Genomic DNA, 16,857 nt, shown 5'->3' with positions numbered 1-16,857 from the left:
GAGTCTCGTCTCGTTTTAGTCAACTGAAATGAAAAATCATTTTTGTTTAGTTATAGTTTTTTCTGGGTCTATTTAGTCAGTTATAGTCTCGTCAATTGGCACTGAAAAATAGGTGTTTGACGAATATTCTAGTCACTATTTTTGTTGACGAAATTAACACTTCTTCCACCTCCCCTGCCCAAAGCTACACAACCATACGCATTACACACGCAGGAAGCTCGAAATAGCCCCTTTTCTCTCTCAATAGCCCTATCACACTTATCTTCTACACATCGCTGAGGGTTTGGAGATTGATCATTCTTCCCTTTTCTTCTCCAAGAGAGCCCAAGGTAACCAAGACGTCTCCCCCAGTTGGAGGCATCCCTCTTTGGGTTGACTCATCAGCAGGCCTGGGGGTATGGTTCCTGGATCCTGCCTGGGAATGTTAAGGCAGGTAGATTTTCTTACACATATAGCATTATCTCAGGTGAATAAGTACTAAGAGAGATTGCCAGTGAAAGCGTTGTGGTCTACAGAGGCGTTGGCCAATGACACGCAGAGGTAAGGTGGTTTAGTCACAGCTCTTGATTGACCACACCCACAAACAAGTCTGTCCTCGTCGTTATCCTTGCTATTGTCATCATGAATACCGGTAGGAAAACAGTCATCACAAATGTCAGCCAGAGCGCACATACTAATATGATTGCATGGTTTTCTCCCTGTATTTCCACACTGTACTTCAAATCAGCACTTTTATATCTGGAGTGTTAATACACACTACCCCGTCTTCATTGTCACCACCCCGTTACAGCCAAGACTCTATCATCACATCTAACTAACAGCCAGGCATGCTGACTGCATATGTGGCCTCCTCTTCCTGCGTAACTCTCTGTTTCAGGCCAAGATATAGCCTGGTGCCAGATCTGTAGGAGCTCCAGCCAAACCCTGCCATGACACTGATAGTCAGAGCAGTTGGCTAAAACATACAGATCTGGGACCAGGCTAAATCAAACATATTATACCATTGTATGGCATGACGGTGGTCAGTTAGCTGGCTAAAGTATATAGAGATCTGGGACCAGGCTAGCTCTTGGCATGGCAACGTTGGCTAGAGCATATACTGATCTGGGACCAGGCTATATGATAGCATGAAAGGAGTTGGCTGAAACACACACAGATCTAGGACCAGGATAGCTTATTGCATGACAACAATAGCAGTTGACTACAGCACATACAGATCTAGGACCAGCCAAGCCCTGCCATGACACTATAGTCAGAGCAGTTGGCTAAAACATACAGATCTGGGACCAGCCAAATCCTGCCATGACACTGATAGTCAGAGCCATTGTATGGCGTGACGGTAGCCAGTTATTTGACTAAAGTATATACTGATATGGGACCAGCCAGAACCAGGCATGACAACGTTGGCTGTAGCACAAACAGATATGGGACCAGTCTGGTTCTTGCCATGACATTGATAGACAGAGTTGGCTCAAGCAGAGACAGATCTGGGACCAGCCAGTGCCAGGCTGGTTCTTGGCAGGGCTGGGTGGCGGGTGGGAGAGCAGACGCCAGGCGACCGGGGGAACAGAACAGATTGGGGCAGATTATTCACTGTTGGCTGCAGTCAGCAGGCAGGATGTTATTACATAAACATGGAGCTCCTGGCCCTGGACCCACCCGCTCCGGCTTCCTTCCCCTAGCCTCGAGACACTCTGGTGGGGCATGGTGGAGAGAAGATGGGGACCTTGGTAGATGTGGGACATGGGACCAAAGTAGGCCTGCACAGTTTCAGACCAGTTAGATCAGGGACTGAACTACGTTACCTAAATTCAGTTTGTCCAAAGCTTCAAATGGCAATATCTCTGAAGGTAAGGATGTGGTAGTCACTCATATAATATGTGTTTTAGCCATTCAGGTTTAGCCAGAATTGAATAGTATTCATATAGAATTGTCCTTAGGCGTTGATACGGAATCCCTCACACAGTAGCATAAGGTCATAGTTAGTTATCATTTACATATGGAAATGATTTGATGTTCTACATTGAATAATATGCAAATGATGGGAACTGGGAAGTCACAGTCCTTCCCATTATTCAGGATATGCCTCAGCCTCAGGCCCAATACCATGATTATTCCTCATCATAAAATCAGCATGTGTAGGCTTGTAGTCCCTCACTACTGCAGAAATAAGGGTTTCACAACACAACACAACAAACACACCCCCCCCCCCCCTCCCCACACACAAACACACTACACACCACATTTGTGTCAAAGTTGCCTTACCCCCCCCCCGCTTATTTCCTAAACACTTGCGTATTTCCTATGTGCGCACATAAGACACACACCACACACCCCACCCTCACACACACACACACAGCCCAGATGTGTGAGCGCCGTGGTTTGACAAAAGTGGGTTTCACTACCACCTCAGCAGATTCCACCCTTGCAGTATGCTGAAAGGGGAGGGGCCTCACACCCTACCACTCACTGACAGGCCTAATATGTGAAGATGACTCATCTTCCAGTACTTCTACATACGTGTGTAAATAAATATTCCAGCTATTTTGTTCTGGTTTATTTTTAACCTTCTCACCTAACATGTTTGGATATCTTTAGATACAACCTGTAGAGTGCAACCAGAATGATGTAGGTCAATGTACGGGCTAACTAGAATAACATACTGTGTTTAAAGATGAAATTGGAACCTGGAGGTCCCTGATCTAGAGGCCCACTTCAGTTGAAAGTAGCTGCACTACAAGGTACTGTATTGAAACATACATAGACTTCAGAATGAAATGGGCATTGAGGGGCCCTTGTCTAAACTCTAAAGGCACAGTTTAGTTTAGGTCCAGTATGTTCCAGAGGCCCAAGGCACCACAGGCTTCTCCCAGCCATTTCCTGTCCTACAGGAAGTGCTGTTGTCACTCAGCACAGCTAGGACAGGAAGTGAACAGGAAGTGTGTCCTGGGCCAACAGGAAGCAGTTTCCTCCCGCATGCCAAACATTGTCCTTTTCTTCTACAGTCGGGGAAACTGATGTTTGGAAACCTCTCTTATCGCAGCCAGCAAGTTTTAGTGCTGAATCCACATTTTGTGTTGTTACGTGTGGATTGGAAAATATATTTGGAGTTACAGTTGGTTTGTTGGACGCCTTTTCATGGCTGGTTACGTGTGGGTTGGGAAATGTGGTCTAAGGCACTGCATCGCAGTGCTAGCTGTGCCACTAGAGATCCTGGTTAGAATCCAGGCTCTGTCGTAGCCGGCCGCGACCGGGAGACCCATGGGACGGCGCGCAATTGGCCAGCGTCGTCCAGGGTAGGGGAGGGAATGGCCGGCAGGGATGTAGCTCAGTTGGTAGAGCATGGCGTTTGCAACGCCAGGGTTGTGGGTTCGCTTCCCACGGGGGGCCAGTATTAAAAATTAATAATGTATGCACTCACTAACTGTAAGTCGCTCTGGATAAGAGCGTCTGCTAAATGACGTAAATGTAAAATGTAAATGTATTGAGGGTGACTGTGGGTTTATAAGACAGTTCTAAAAAATCTTTCCAATCTTATTCTGGTTGCACAACTTTGTTAGTAATCACTGTGATGGAATACACCTTTCCTATAAAATGCTCTTTAACAGGAATCAACTCAAGCAAAACTGAAAGTCACCTCATATGATTAAAACGGGAAGTTTAACAGGTGTTCTAACCTCACCACAGAAACGAAATGTCTCTGTGTCACTTTGCATCTAAATAAAGGGGAAATACTTTTTTTTCCCTCATTGGGTAAAATTTGAAAGCACTGTTGAGACAAAGTAGCTTGTGCACACTGTCGGCTATAACAAGACTACCAGCTGGTATCTTCTGCTTTTTCCCACTTACACTACATTAGAATATCTCACCCTTTCACCCTCTCCATCCAAGCAGCCTACGTGTTTTTCAGCCTGAGAAGAGGATCTCACTAAAACACTGAACCAGCTCAGTTCTGGTAAATGTGACCTAAAATGGGCAGCGCCACTGAGGTCACCAACTTCCTTCTGATGATGGCAGCTGCTAATAAGTGTGTGTGTGTGTGTGTGTGTGCACGTCTGTTTGTGTGCGTCTGTGTGCACTTGTTTGCGTGCCTGTGTGCGTGCCCGCGTACGTACATGTCAGAGTGTACGTGAGTGTGTGAATGGCTGTCTGCAAGGCCAGTGAGTCACAGAGTAAAGCCCAGGCCTGGCCAAACAAGACGTTAATGAACCCGGGTGCCGTGGGCTGATAACATACGCATCTCCACATTATATGGGATTGGCTGACCAAAGTCAATAGGAATGGGGAAAATAGATGGGAGACTATCAGTAACATTTCAACTAACTATCTACTAACCCTAACCTTAACCCTTATCCTAACCCTAAACTTGACCCTTACCCTAACCTTAACACATACCCTAACCCTTATTCTAAACCTAACCCTAACCGTAACCTTAGCAAGCAGTTTCTTATCAACAGATAGTTTGTTGATAGTATGACCAGAGCATCTACAGGTGAACTTTCCGGACTGTCCAAATAAAGTGTGACCACCAAGTCAATTTCAAGCCAATGAGGGATAAGAGAGCCATAATATTCAAGCCATGCAGGCAGTGTCCTCTTTGCTCTTGAAATGGGTTGATTTTTTAACCTTTTAGCAATGTGTAATGCTAATAAAAATACAATGTTATCTTGTAATATGCTCTTTTGCTAACCTGTGGTCTGTTAGAGTACTTACCAAGGTAACATTCGACCCTACCCGTCTCCTCTGAGTGAGAGACATCTAGCCCCTCTAATCAGCAGCCAGTGTACTTCTGAATGAAGAGGTTTTGATAACAAGGTTAAGGACTTATTTTGTATTATTAATTACATTTTAACTGTAAAAGCAGCATTCAACTTCCTTTGTTGCAAGACAAATAGAGCCTTTTTAGGTCAATGCTGTGAGATTTGCATATAGGACAATACTGTTATACTGGATAAAAACTTTTCCAACTGCATCACTACAGACACTAAACAAACGAGGCGTCTGTACATTCCCAACACCATTCTTTTGGGGCAAAATTCAGGCCCAAAGATTTACCCAATCAGCTTTAGGAAAGGCCCTAATTTTATGAATGAGAAATCCCTACGGTCTCTACACCTTTATTCCTACTCAATGTCAGAGAAGGCAATAGTCTTTACAGGAACAAAGGAACCAATCAGATGGTATTCTCTGAATTACTACAGTAGGTCAGTTAGAAACACCCGTGATTGTCCAGGGGGTATTGCAGAAACTTTCTGTGGACTTCCAGATAGACCTATTGTTACATATATGACTCAGGTTTTTCAGGTTTGAAATACAGTTTGGAGTAGTTGAGTTGGTTGAGTCATACCATTTTGTTTTGATCATCTGTCATAAAAGTAGTGGGTTGAAAGAAAGGACAGCTCTCTTGTTCTCGCTCTGGGAGGCAGGGAGGATTTTATTGAACTGATGCTTTCAGTAACTGTAGAAACTTTGACAGGTGATCTGATTTAATGAAGTCCCACTAATAATTGTGTTTGTACTACAGTTTTGGTGCTTTCTTCAGCCAGCTAAAATTAGACTCACATGATCTGACTATAGCATTCTAATTGTAATTCTATGATTAGGACTTCCACAGCTTTTGAATGTGCACTAGTGCTCCATCTGTGTATTTTTGCTCAGGCTCTCTCTGCCAGCCCGTCTGACCCACATGTGTCTAACGCTGTCTGCTACCCTCCTACCCTGCAGATTAATGGCCTTTTCTCACAGACAGCGCACAGGCTTAGTGGTGGAAGGGTACACACACACACACACACACACACACACACACATAGACACACAACCGTGCACTCACACACACACACATATGCGCCCTCTGCCTCTGATTTGTCTCTGCCTCCCTGACTCAAATCCATGAGTCACCAAAGGAACAGATTACAGATGTAGGATCTTAATTTGATCACTCTTTTGTTGCTGAGAATTTTCCTGTATTTAGGTTCAAAAAGGCTTCTGATGTTTGTAATTTTCACATTATATATAATCCACATAATAATTCACATTTCCTGTTGTGGCAGGACTATTTTCCTACTATAGCAAACTGGCTCAAATTAAAGATCCTACATTAGTAGGAGACTAAAAAGATTTGGCATGGGTCCTCAGATCCTCAAAAAATTCTACAGCTGCACCATCGAGAGCATCCTGACTGGTTGCATCACCGCCTGGTATGGCAACTGCTTGGCCTCTGACCGCAAGGCACTACAGAGGGTAGTGCGTACGGCCCAGTACATCACTGGGGCAAAGCTCCCTGCCATCCAGGACCTCTATACCAGGCGGTGTCAGAGGAAGGCCCTCAAAATTGTCAAAGACTCCAGCCACCCTAGTCATAGACTGTTCTCTCTGCTACCGCACGGCAAGCGGTACCGGAGTGCCAAGTCTAGGTCCAAAAGACTTCTCAACAGCTTCTACCCCCAAGCCATAAGACTCCTGAACAGCTAATCATGGCTACCCGGACTATTTGCACTGCCCCCCCACCCCATCCTTTTTACGCTGCTGCTACTCTGTTAAGTATTTATGCATAGTCACTTTAACTCTACCCACATGTACATATTACCTCAACTACCTCAACTAGCCGGTGCCCCCGCACATTGACTATGCAACGGTACCCCCCCTGTATATATAGCCTCCCTACTGTCACTTTATTTTACTGTATATATAGCCTCCCTACTGTCACTTTATTTTACTTCTGCTCTTTTTTTCTCAACACTTTTTTGTTGTTGTTTTATTCTTACTTTTTTGTTTAAAATAAATGCACTGTTGGTTAAGGGCTGTAAGTAAGCATTTCACTGTAATGTCTGCACCTGTTGTATTCGGCGCATGTGACCAATAAAATTTGATTTGATTTGATTTGATTAGTATGTGATCAGAGAAAAAGGAAGACACTCTTATTATGGGAGTTTTTCTGTTGTGATTTCTGCTGCCATAGTTTCCATCATATTGTGATTGTACTAGTAAAGCGCCGTAAACTGAGAGGTTGAGACTGGAAAAGGACAGACTGTCTGGGAGAGTTTCAGCCTGTTCGATTACTACCTGCTTAGTAATGTATAGGGCTTTACCTCAGCAGGCTAACACAGTCTTGTGACGTGCATAAAACCTGGATTTGAACCCAGAAGGTTATACTAGAAGCAATCGCTACCAACAGACTGGCACCCATGGTAAAATAGGGGTCCTGAAAATTGAGATTTCCATGATTTATCCTCCACATTATGAGTCATCATTTAAAGAGGAGTTTAGATAGCTACCTGTCTATCTCCTCCTGAGGTTTAAAGAGGAGTTTAGATAGCTACCTGTCTATCTCCTCCTGAGGTTTAAAGAGGAGTTTAGATAGCTACCTGTCTATCTCCTGAGGTTGTTGTCACTGATTGTCTGGTGGTGAAAACGGTTCCTTTTCTCAGGCAGAATCAGTCTTCACAAGTCAAAATAGTGTGTTAGGCAGGGTCAAATTATTCTCTCAATTCATTTCAAAGGGCTTTATTGTCATGGGAAACATATGTTGACGTTGCCAAAGCGAGTGAAATACATAATAAACAAATGTGAAATAAACTATATAAAATGAACAGTAAACATTACACTCACAAAAGTTCCAAAGGATTAGAGACATTTCAAAAGTAATATTATGGCAATATACAGTGTCGAGTGTGTGATAGTTGTGTGAGTGTTTGATAGCAACGTGAGGAGGGGGAGGGGAGACAGGGCAGGAGGGGAGAAGGAGGAGGGGATGAAGCTATAGGATGTGTCACCTTCCTCCCTCCTCCACAGCACTGCCTCACATATTTCTCTCCCCTGAGGGAGGGAGACTCATACCCAATGGGGAAGAGGAAAAGACAGTCACACCCTCGCACGCGCACACATGCACACACACACATACACACATATACACACACATACATACACACACATACACACACATACATACACACTCAAAAAGGGAAGTTAGATGGTGACTACAGACAGTATGAGTCACTCACCTCGGCTCCATCGCCAGCCTCAAGAGACATCGTTGAAGGAAGGATGGTATAGAGAGAGAGAGAGAGAGAGAGAGAGAGAGAGAGAGAGAGAGAGAGAGAGAGAGAGAGAGAGAGAGAGAGAGAGAGAGAGAGAGAGAGAGAGAGAGAGAGAGAGAGAGAGAGAGAATGTCAAAGCCCACAGCTGTCTGCCAACCCACCTGCCAACTCACCCCCTAGACAGCCAACTGTAGGCCTATGTCTCTTTTAAAACTCCCACAATGGCAGCTACATGTAATTGTTCAAGACTTACTGTATGTAGTGTATAGCACTTTGATGATTGCATACTTCTTCACCCCCTGATAGTTACAGGGCCCTTAACAGTGTGGTGTCTTACGTAAATTGGAAACATTGTTACTTCTGTGAAGGTTTGTTGTGGTGGTTTTAATTCCATTCTGTCTGTGTGACATCATACTTGAGATAAATCCCCAAAAAACTCATGACTTCTGTCTGTCAGAATGTCAAGTGTAATTTGACTTGACTGTTATAATTAAACAATAAGGCCTGAGGAGGTGTGGAATATGGCCAATATACAACAGCTAAGGGCTGTTCTTATGCACGACGCAACGCGGAGTGCCTGGATACAGCCCTTAGCCGTGGTATATTGGCCATATATCATAAACCCCCGAGGTGCCTTATTGCTATTATAAACTGATTACCAATGTAATTAGAGCAGTAAAAATACATGTTTTGTCATACCCGTGGTATACGGTCTGATATACCACGGCTGTCAGCCAATCAACATTCAGGGCTCAAACCACCCAGTTTATAATGGAACTTTAAATATAGCATTGAAGCTACTGTACACCCCCCACAAAAACCTAGCGATTGAAAGGCTAATAGAAACCGTTTACTGTTCTTGTTCCTCTTTGAAAGCAGAAGGGTAGAGAGAACACAAATCCCATGTTTCTATGACGTAGTGACGGTACTGTAGGTTTAACCCAGATAGGATCTCTCTTTGTGTTTGTCTCATGCTATGTCAATCCTGCCACCAATTACAAATCCATTTCTCGGACACTCCAACACCTGCTCCTCATGATGACAGAGTGTGTGTGCATGCATGTGTGTGTGCGTGCGTGTGTATGGGGGAGAAGGGGGGGATCAGGAGGAAATCTTCCTATGCCATGGATGTGCTCCAACCCCCCCCCCATCCCTCTCTCCCTGCTCTGGGTGAGTGGAACTGTCTGTCTATGTGTGATTAGGGAGGTAGAAGTAGAGCGGTGCAATCTGTGGTCCCGCTGCCTTTAATTCTGGCTGAGTGGATTTGGCTTTCTGCCTCCCACACAGGTAAAGAGAGGGAGAGAGGGAGGGAGGGACAGAGCTGTAGGGATGGAAGAGGGGTAGAGGGGGATGACACAGAGTTCCGGTTCATTAATAGAACCTCTTTATCGCTGTTGCATCTGTGCTGCTGGGGATCTCTGACATGGTTTCCCTCCACACGACCCTGTGGTTCCGTCTAGAGTCTGCCATTTTGTATTAATAATAGCTGTTGTTATGAAGTCGTGTGGAACAATGGCTTGGGAATATAGGTAAAATCCCTTTCCTTACTTTCCTTACTTTCCCTAAGACGCTTACAGAGGTTCTTGCCGTCACCAAATTATTTATATTCATATTCAATCCTCTCCCCCTCTGTATACACTTTCACACATCACACACAGTCGCATGACACAACACAAATGTCCAATTGTTCAGTGGAATGTTTTTGAGCTGGTAAGGGAATGTACTTCCTCCAACAACAAAGGCTGGCTTGCCCTTCTTTCCAATCTTCAGGAAATGTTCCAGAAAAGTTGAAGGTTGTTATTTTCAGCGTCTGACCGCTTTTCACACCAACGTTTCTGCGAGATTATGAATGTCGCTAATTAAAGAAATAGGTCACCACAACAACATAAAGGATACTCTTGATGCAAGTTGTGTGTTCTATTGGAAACCTCTAGGATCAGAATGAAACATTCTCTCATCCTGTCAAACGTTAAATATCAGTAGCCTACAGCAGACCCCTTTATTGCAATAGATGGCCGACAGTACGTGGCTCTTTCTTGTCTCAGTGTCCTCTTGAAATGATGACTGCACACTGACAAGGAAATAACCAATGTCAGTATTTGAATGACTTTTGCACAATGTCACTCACTGCTTTCACTAAGTTTGTCCTCCATCCTTTCCTTGATAGCTAACTGAAACCCATTTCTTTCAGATGCTGTCTCTAAATTACTTAGTCTTCCTCAATGCAGGCACAGATGAGATTATTTGCACTGTGCTCTGAAGTTTATGAGCCTAGTTCTGACTCATACTAGGGGCTTGAAACTGTGTTTATAATTCCTCCTTGAAGTAGCATTATAAGCCCACTCTGTTATTTGAAAAACAACAAATTGACAGCTCAATAAAGCTGAAAGATGGGGATATAGAATTGAACCACCAACCACTATAACATTTATGGATGGAGCTATGAATGCAAGGGCTGACAGTCCATTATGATCCATAGTATGAGTCCCAAATGCCACCCTATTCCTTATGTAGTGCACTACTTTCTCCCAGGGCCCATTGGGCTCTAAGTCAAAATTAGTGCACTATATAGGGAATAGGATGTCATTTAGGACATAGATACAGTCTGATTTATACCACGGAGCTTAAAGCTATTTGATTTCTTCCTAGAAGCTGCATTGAGGACTTCGGTATGAGGCAAACTCAATCTCGGCTAGCACCTCAACACTGCTCCATCCACTCACCAAGTCTATTTATCTGTCTGTTTCCTTATGCTGTAAGACGACTTATATTTACTTCTGGTGGGTAGGGTGATGGGCGGGCAGATAGAGATGTGAGGGGTGGAAAACATGGTTTCAGGGTGGGGGGTGGGAGGTGGGTGGTTGGATGGAGACATGTTGGATGGGTAGGGTTGGGGGAACGGGATGAGAGGTTGACTAACTTATTTTTGTTTATTTTGAGCCAACAAGTGCTCAGCATATTTGGGAACTCCTTCAAGACTGTTGGAAAAGCATTCCAGGTGAAGCTGATTGAGAGAATGCCAAGAGTGTGCAAAGCTGTCATCAAGGCAAAGGGTGGCTACTTTGTAGAATCTCAAATATAAAATATATTTTGATTTGTTTAACACTTTTTTGGTTACTACATGATTCATATGTGTTATTTCATAGTTTTGATGTCTTCACTATTATTCTACAATGTAGAAAATAGTAAAAATAAAGAAAAACCCTGGAATGAGTTGTCAAGGGCTGATGTAAGTGTGGGGTGGAAGTCAGGCGCAGGACACCGAAGCTTAGTCCAACAAAGTTTACTAGTTAACCACTAGGCAAAAATACAATAAACGGCCTCAAAAACACACAGAGGCGAGCGATTACGCAAACTGTGCGTAAACTCCAAAACAACAAACAGAGCAAACACGCAGCACTAACTGACATGCGAAAAACAACACACAACCTAACCAATACAAAACAGGCAACTTATAGAACACATAATCAGACACAAACGGACACAGGTGCAATAGACAGACAAAAGCAATCAAACATAGAAACATTCAACGGTGGCAGCTAGTACTCCGGGGACGACGAACGCCGAAGCCTGCCCGAACAAGGAGGAGGAGCAGCCTCGGCAGAATCCGTGACATGAGTAGGTGTGTCCAAACTTTTGACTGGTACTATATATATATATATATATATATATATATATATATATATATATATATACACACACTATTTTTACACATATTTTTACATTTAAAAGTAGTGCATTATATAGGTAAAAGGATACCATTTAGTGCACATCCTCTGACTAAAAGCGGAAGTTGGCAGAGAACTGACTAAGCACCAAAGTAACAGTGTCAGTGATGCCTCTGTTGTGGTTATGGCACCAGTACACCACAGAGATACATAACATAGTGTAGAGAACTACCAAAAGATTCCCTTTCCATTCTGATCAAAGAGGAAATAGGGACGCTGGGGGATTTCAATACATCAATGCCACGCTTTCACTTTTCTTTGGGTAATTTAAGGTTACCGTCAGCTTTCATTATTAACATATGTACTGGAGAGTTGAGGCTGCTGCACTGCAAAAGGCAGAGACACAATGATTTTAAAAAAACTGGCTGATAATGTTGACAGAAAAGAATGATGCATCGGCTGATAATGTTGACAGAAAAAAATGATGCATCGGCTGATAATGTTGACAGAAAATAATGACGCCTCAGCTGATAATGTTGACAGAAGGCAGTCATGATGGCAATTATAGGCCTCCAGTACATATATCAAAATCGGTGTTCTATCTGTAGCCTTTGGGATTAAGTCGAGCCTTGCTAAACTAATGTTGTCTGTATATAGTAACAGCAGAACAGACACAAAAAGACATAACAGCCCAAATGGACTAGTCAGTAGATGGATTTACTAATACAGATGTCACAAAACAAGATGAAAACACCAAATCAAATCAAATCAAATTGTATTGGTCACATACACGTGTTTAGCAGATGTTATTGCGGGTGTAGCGAAATGCTTGTGCTTCTAGCTCCGACAGTGCAGTAATATCTAACAAGTAATATCCAACAATTTCACAACATATACCCAATACACACAAATCTAAGTAAGGAATGAATTAAGAATATATACATATATGGACGAGCGATGTCAGAGTGGCATGGACTAAGATACAGTAGAATAGTATTGAATACATTATATACATATGAGATGAGTAATGCAAGATATGTAAACATTATTAAAGTGGCTAGTGTTCCATTTCTTCAAGTGGCCAGTGATTTCTAGTCTATGTCTATAGGCAGCAGCCTCTAATGTGCTAGGGATGGCTGTTTAACAGCCTTGAGATAGAAGCTGTTTTTCAGTCTCTCGGTCCCAGCTTCGATGCACCTGTAATGACCTCACCTTCTGGATGATAGCGGGGTGAACAGGCAGTGGCTCGGGTGGTTGATGTCCTCGATGATCTTTTGGCCTTCCTGTGACATCGGGTGCTGTAGGTGTCCTGGAGGGCAGGTAGTTTGCCCCCGGTAATGCGTTGGGCAGACCGCACCACCCTCTGGAGAGCCTTGCGGTTGTGGGCGGTGCAGTTGCCGTACCAGGCAGTGATACAGCCCGACAGGATGCTCTCAATTGTGCATCTGTAAAAGTTTGTGATGGTTGTAGGTGCCAAGCCAAATTACTTTAGCCTCCTGAGGTTGAAGAGGCTGTGTTGCGCCTTCTTCACTACACTCTCTGTGTGGGTGGTCCATTTCAGTTTGTCAGTGATGTGTACGCCAAGGAACTTGAAGCTTTCCACCTTCTCCACTGCGGTCCCGTCGATGTTGATAGGGGGGTGCACCCACCCTCTGCTGTTTCCTGAAGTCCACGATCATCTCCTTTGTTTTGTTGATGTTGAGTGAGAGGTTATTTTCCTGGCATCACACTCCCAGAGCCCTCACCTCCTCCCTGTAGGCTGTCTAGTCATTGTTGGTAATCAAGCCTACTACTGTTGTGTCGTCTGTAAACTTGATGATTGAGTTGGAGGCGTGCTTGGCCACGCAGTATTGGGTGAACAGGGAGTACAGGAGTGGGCTGAGCGCACACCCTTGTGGGGCCCCAGTGTTTAGGATCAGCGAAGTGGAGGTGTTGTTTCCTACCTTCACCAACTGGGGGCGGCCTGTCAGGAAGTCCAGGACCAAGTTGCACAGGGCGGGGTTCAGACCCAGGGCCTCAAGCTTAATGATGAGCTTGGAGGGTACTATGGTGTTGAATGCTGAGCTATAGTCAATGAACAGCATTCTTACATAGGTATTCCTCTTGTCCAGATGGGATAGGGCAGTGTGCATAGTGATGACGATTTGCATCGTCTGTGGATCTATTGGGGTGGTGAGCAAATTGAAGTTGGTCTAGGGTGGCAGGTAAGGTAGAGGTGATATGAACCTTGACTAGTCTCTCAAAGCACTTCATGATGACAGAGGTGAGTGCTACGGGGTGATAGTCATTTAGTTCAGTTACCTTTGCTTTCTTGGGTACAGGAACAATGGTGGCCATCTTGAAGCATGTGGGGACAGAACCCTGGGATAGGGAGAGATTGAATATGCTAGTAAACAAATAGCCTTTGAAGGAGTGTATTCCCTATGCAATCTCGACCTCAGTCAAACACACACCACACACACCCACACACACCCACAGACACACACACACAGACAGAACAAACAGAACAGGCCTAATCTGTCGCCACCTGAGGCCCCTGCTATTTCTATTTTCACAGAGCACACTTTCTCTCTGAGTTTTCTGAACAACAGAGGTGAGCCTTTCTTTTCTTCTTCTCTATTCCCTCTCTCTCTCTCTCTCTCTCTCTCTCTCTCTCTCTGTCTCTCTCTGTCCCTCTCTCTCTGTCCCCCTCTCGCTCTCTGTCTCTCTCTGTCCCTCTCTCTCTGTCCCTCTCTCTGTCCCCCTCTCTCTCTCTGTCTCTCTCTCTCTCTCTGACCCTCTCTCTCTCTCTCTCTCTGTCCCCCTCCTTCTCTCTGTCTCTCTCTCTCTCTCTCTCTCTCTCTCTCTGACCCTCTCTCTCTCTCTCTCTCTCACTCTCTCTGTCTCTCTCTCTCTCTCTGTCCCTCTCTCTCTCTCTCTCTCTGTCTTTCTCTGTCCCCCTCTCTCTCTCTCTCTCTCGTCTCTCTCGCTCTCTCTCTCTCTCTGTCCCTCTCTCTCTCTCGTCTCTCTGTCTCTGTCCCTCTCTCTCTGTCTCTGTCCCTCTCTCTCTCTCTCTCTCTCTCTCTCTCTCTGTCCCTATCGCTCTCTCTCTCTCTCTCTCTCTCTCTCTCTGTCCCTCTCGCTCTCTCTCTCTCTCTCTCTCTCTCTCTCTCTCTCTGTCCCTCTCTCTGTCTCTGTCTCTCTCTCTGTCTCTGTCCCTCTCTCTGTCTCTGTCTCTGTCTCTGTCTCTGTCTCTCTCTCTCTCTCTCTCTCTCTCTCTCTCTCTCTCTCTCTCTCTCTCTCTCGCTCTGTCTCTCTCTCTCTCTGTGTGTTCCCTCTCTCTCTCTCTCTCTCTCTCTCTCTCTCTCTCTCTCTCTCTCTCTCTCTCTCTCTCTCTCTCTCTCTGTCTCTCTCTCTCTCTGTCTCTCTCCTCTCTGAGTGCCTCTTGTGACACAGGGGGAGCAGTGGGTGGAATCTAGGGTGAGTCAGTCAAGTCTCTGGAGTGTGTGTGTGTGTGTATGTGTGTGCGTGTGTGCGTGCGTGTGTGTTTGTGCGTCTGTGTGTGCGTTATCCAGGAGATATAATTCAGATCTGTTATGATATCTTCTTTCATTTCCAGTTTGTTGTGCTATTCTGAGCCAGGGTCTTCACTCATCAGAGTGACTCCCTTTCTTGGGTAACAAACCAGCTCTTTCTAAAGTATACAACCCTTCATTATTCCTTTGTAGTATTATTATCATAACTGTTATTTATTGAGAAATTGAGAAAGGGTCCCTTTGAACATATTGTATGTGTCTCCATAGTTAAAAATGGCTCCCCATTAATCCACATGGTTAGTCACGACCCACCCCTCCTAAATAATAATATGCCATTTAGCAGACGCTTTTATCCAAAGCGACTTACAGTCATGCGTACATACATTTTTTTTTTGTGTGTATGGGTGGTCCCGGGGATCGAACCCACTACCTTGGCGTTACAAGCGCCGTGCTCTACCAGCTGAGCTACAGAGGACCACAGATGTTCCAAGTAACAAACGTTACTTGGAACCCACACCAACATTCCTTAGAATAGCTATGGAACCCAAGAAGAATAACTATTGTTAAAGGGGATCCATTTCAAGATAAAGAGAAAATTACCGGAATTCCTTGGGACCACTACCAGATTGGGAAGAAATTCCTTGTTATGATTGTGAAATCCCCAACATCAGCCATACATTACCATTTGGAAGGATTCATTTGGAAGGATTCATTTGGAAGGATTCATTTGGAAGGATTCATTTGCCAAATGGCACCCTATTCCTTTGTAAGATTGTATATATTGTTTTTAAACAATACAAGACATACATACACAAACAACGGCACACAAACATCAACGACATTACACCTGCCCAGACCCACCTGCTCACACCCCCATCTCCAGCGCCCGCATCACTCTCCGCCACATGGCATCAAGCTGTACCATTTTGTTTCTCTCTGTCGCCCACGCACTTTCAACATTTAGATAATAAAGCATTTGACCTTTCCATTGTGTTAACAAAAGAGGAATAGTTGACTTCCAGTTTTTAAGTATACGTTTTTTCAAGATGATTGACGAGAAAGGTATCGTCCAGCCCATCGGGTATCTCACTGCACCCTCATATGCCATGTCTTGAAATATGCAGACAGACGCTGGCTTCGTCCCAAATGACGCACCCTATTCCCTATGGGCCCTGGTCAAAAGTAGTGGACATTAAAGGGAATAGAGTGCTATTTGGGACGAAGCTAGTGTCTTCATAATTGTAGTTAGTCCTAAGAGTCCTAATCCCTTTGCTCTCTATGTGTTGTATGTCACTGCCCACTGGGCAAAAACTGGTTGAATCAACATTGTTTCCACGTCATTTCAACCCAAGAAATCTATGTGATGACGTTGAATCAATATGGAAATGTAATTGAATCAATCAGTCATCAACGTAAGGGCATTTCGTCTTTTTTCCACCCAACTTTTAACCTAAGTCTGATGACATGGTGAGATGTTATGTTGATTTCACGCCGCAACAGTGGAGCTAAAGGAGGACGGGCTCATTGTAATGGCTGGAATAGAATCAATGGAACGGAGTCAAACGTGGTTTCCATATGTTTAATGTGTTTGATACCGTTCCATTTACTCCATTCCAGCCATTACAATGAGCCCTTCCT

The sequence above is a fragment of the Coregonus clupeaformis genome, chromosome 38 (genome assembly GCF_020615455.1).
Source record: "Coregonus clupeaformis isolate EN_2021a chromosome 38, ASM2061545v1, whole genome shotgun sequence".
NCBI lineage: Eukaryota > Metazoa > Chordata > Actinopteri > Salmoniformes > Salmonidae > Coregonus > Coregonus clupeaformis.
The sequence above is the reverse complement of the archived record's forward strand: the minus strand, read 5'-3'. Positions refer to the sequence as shown.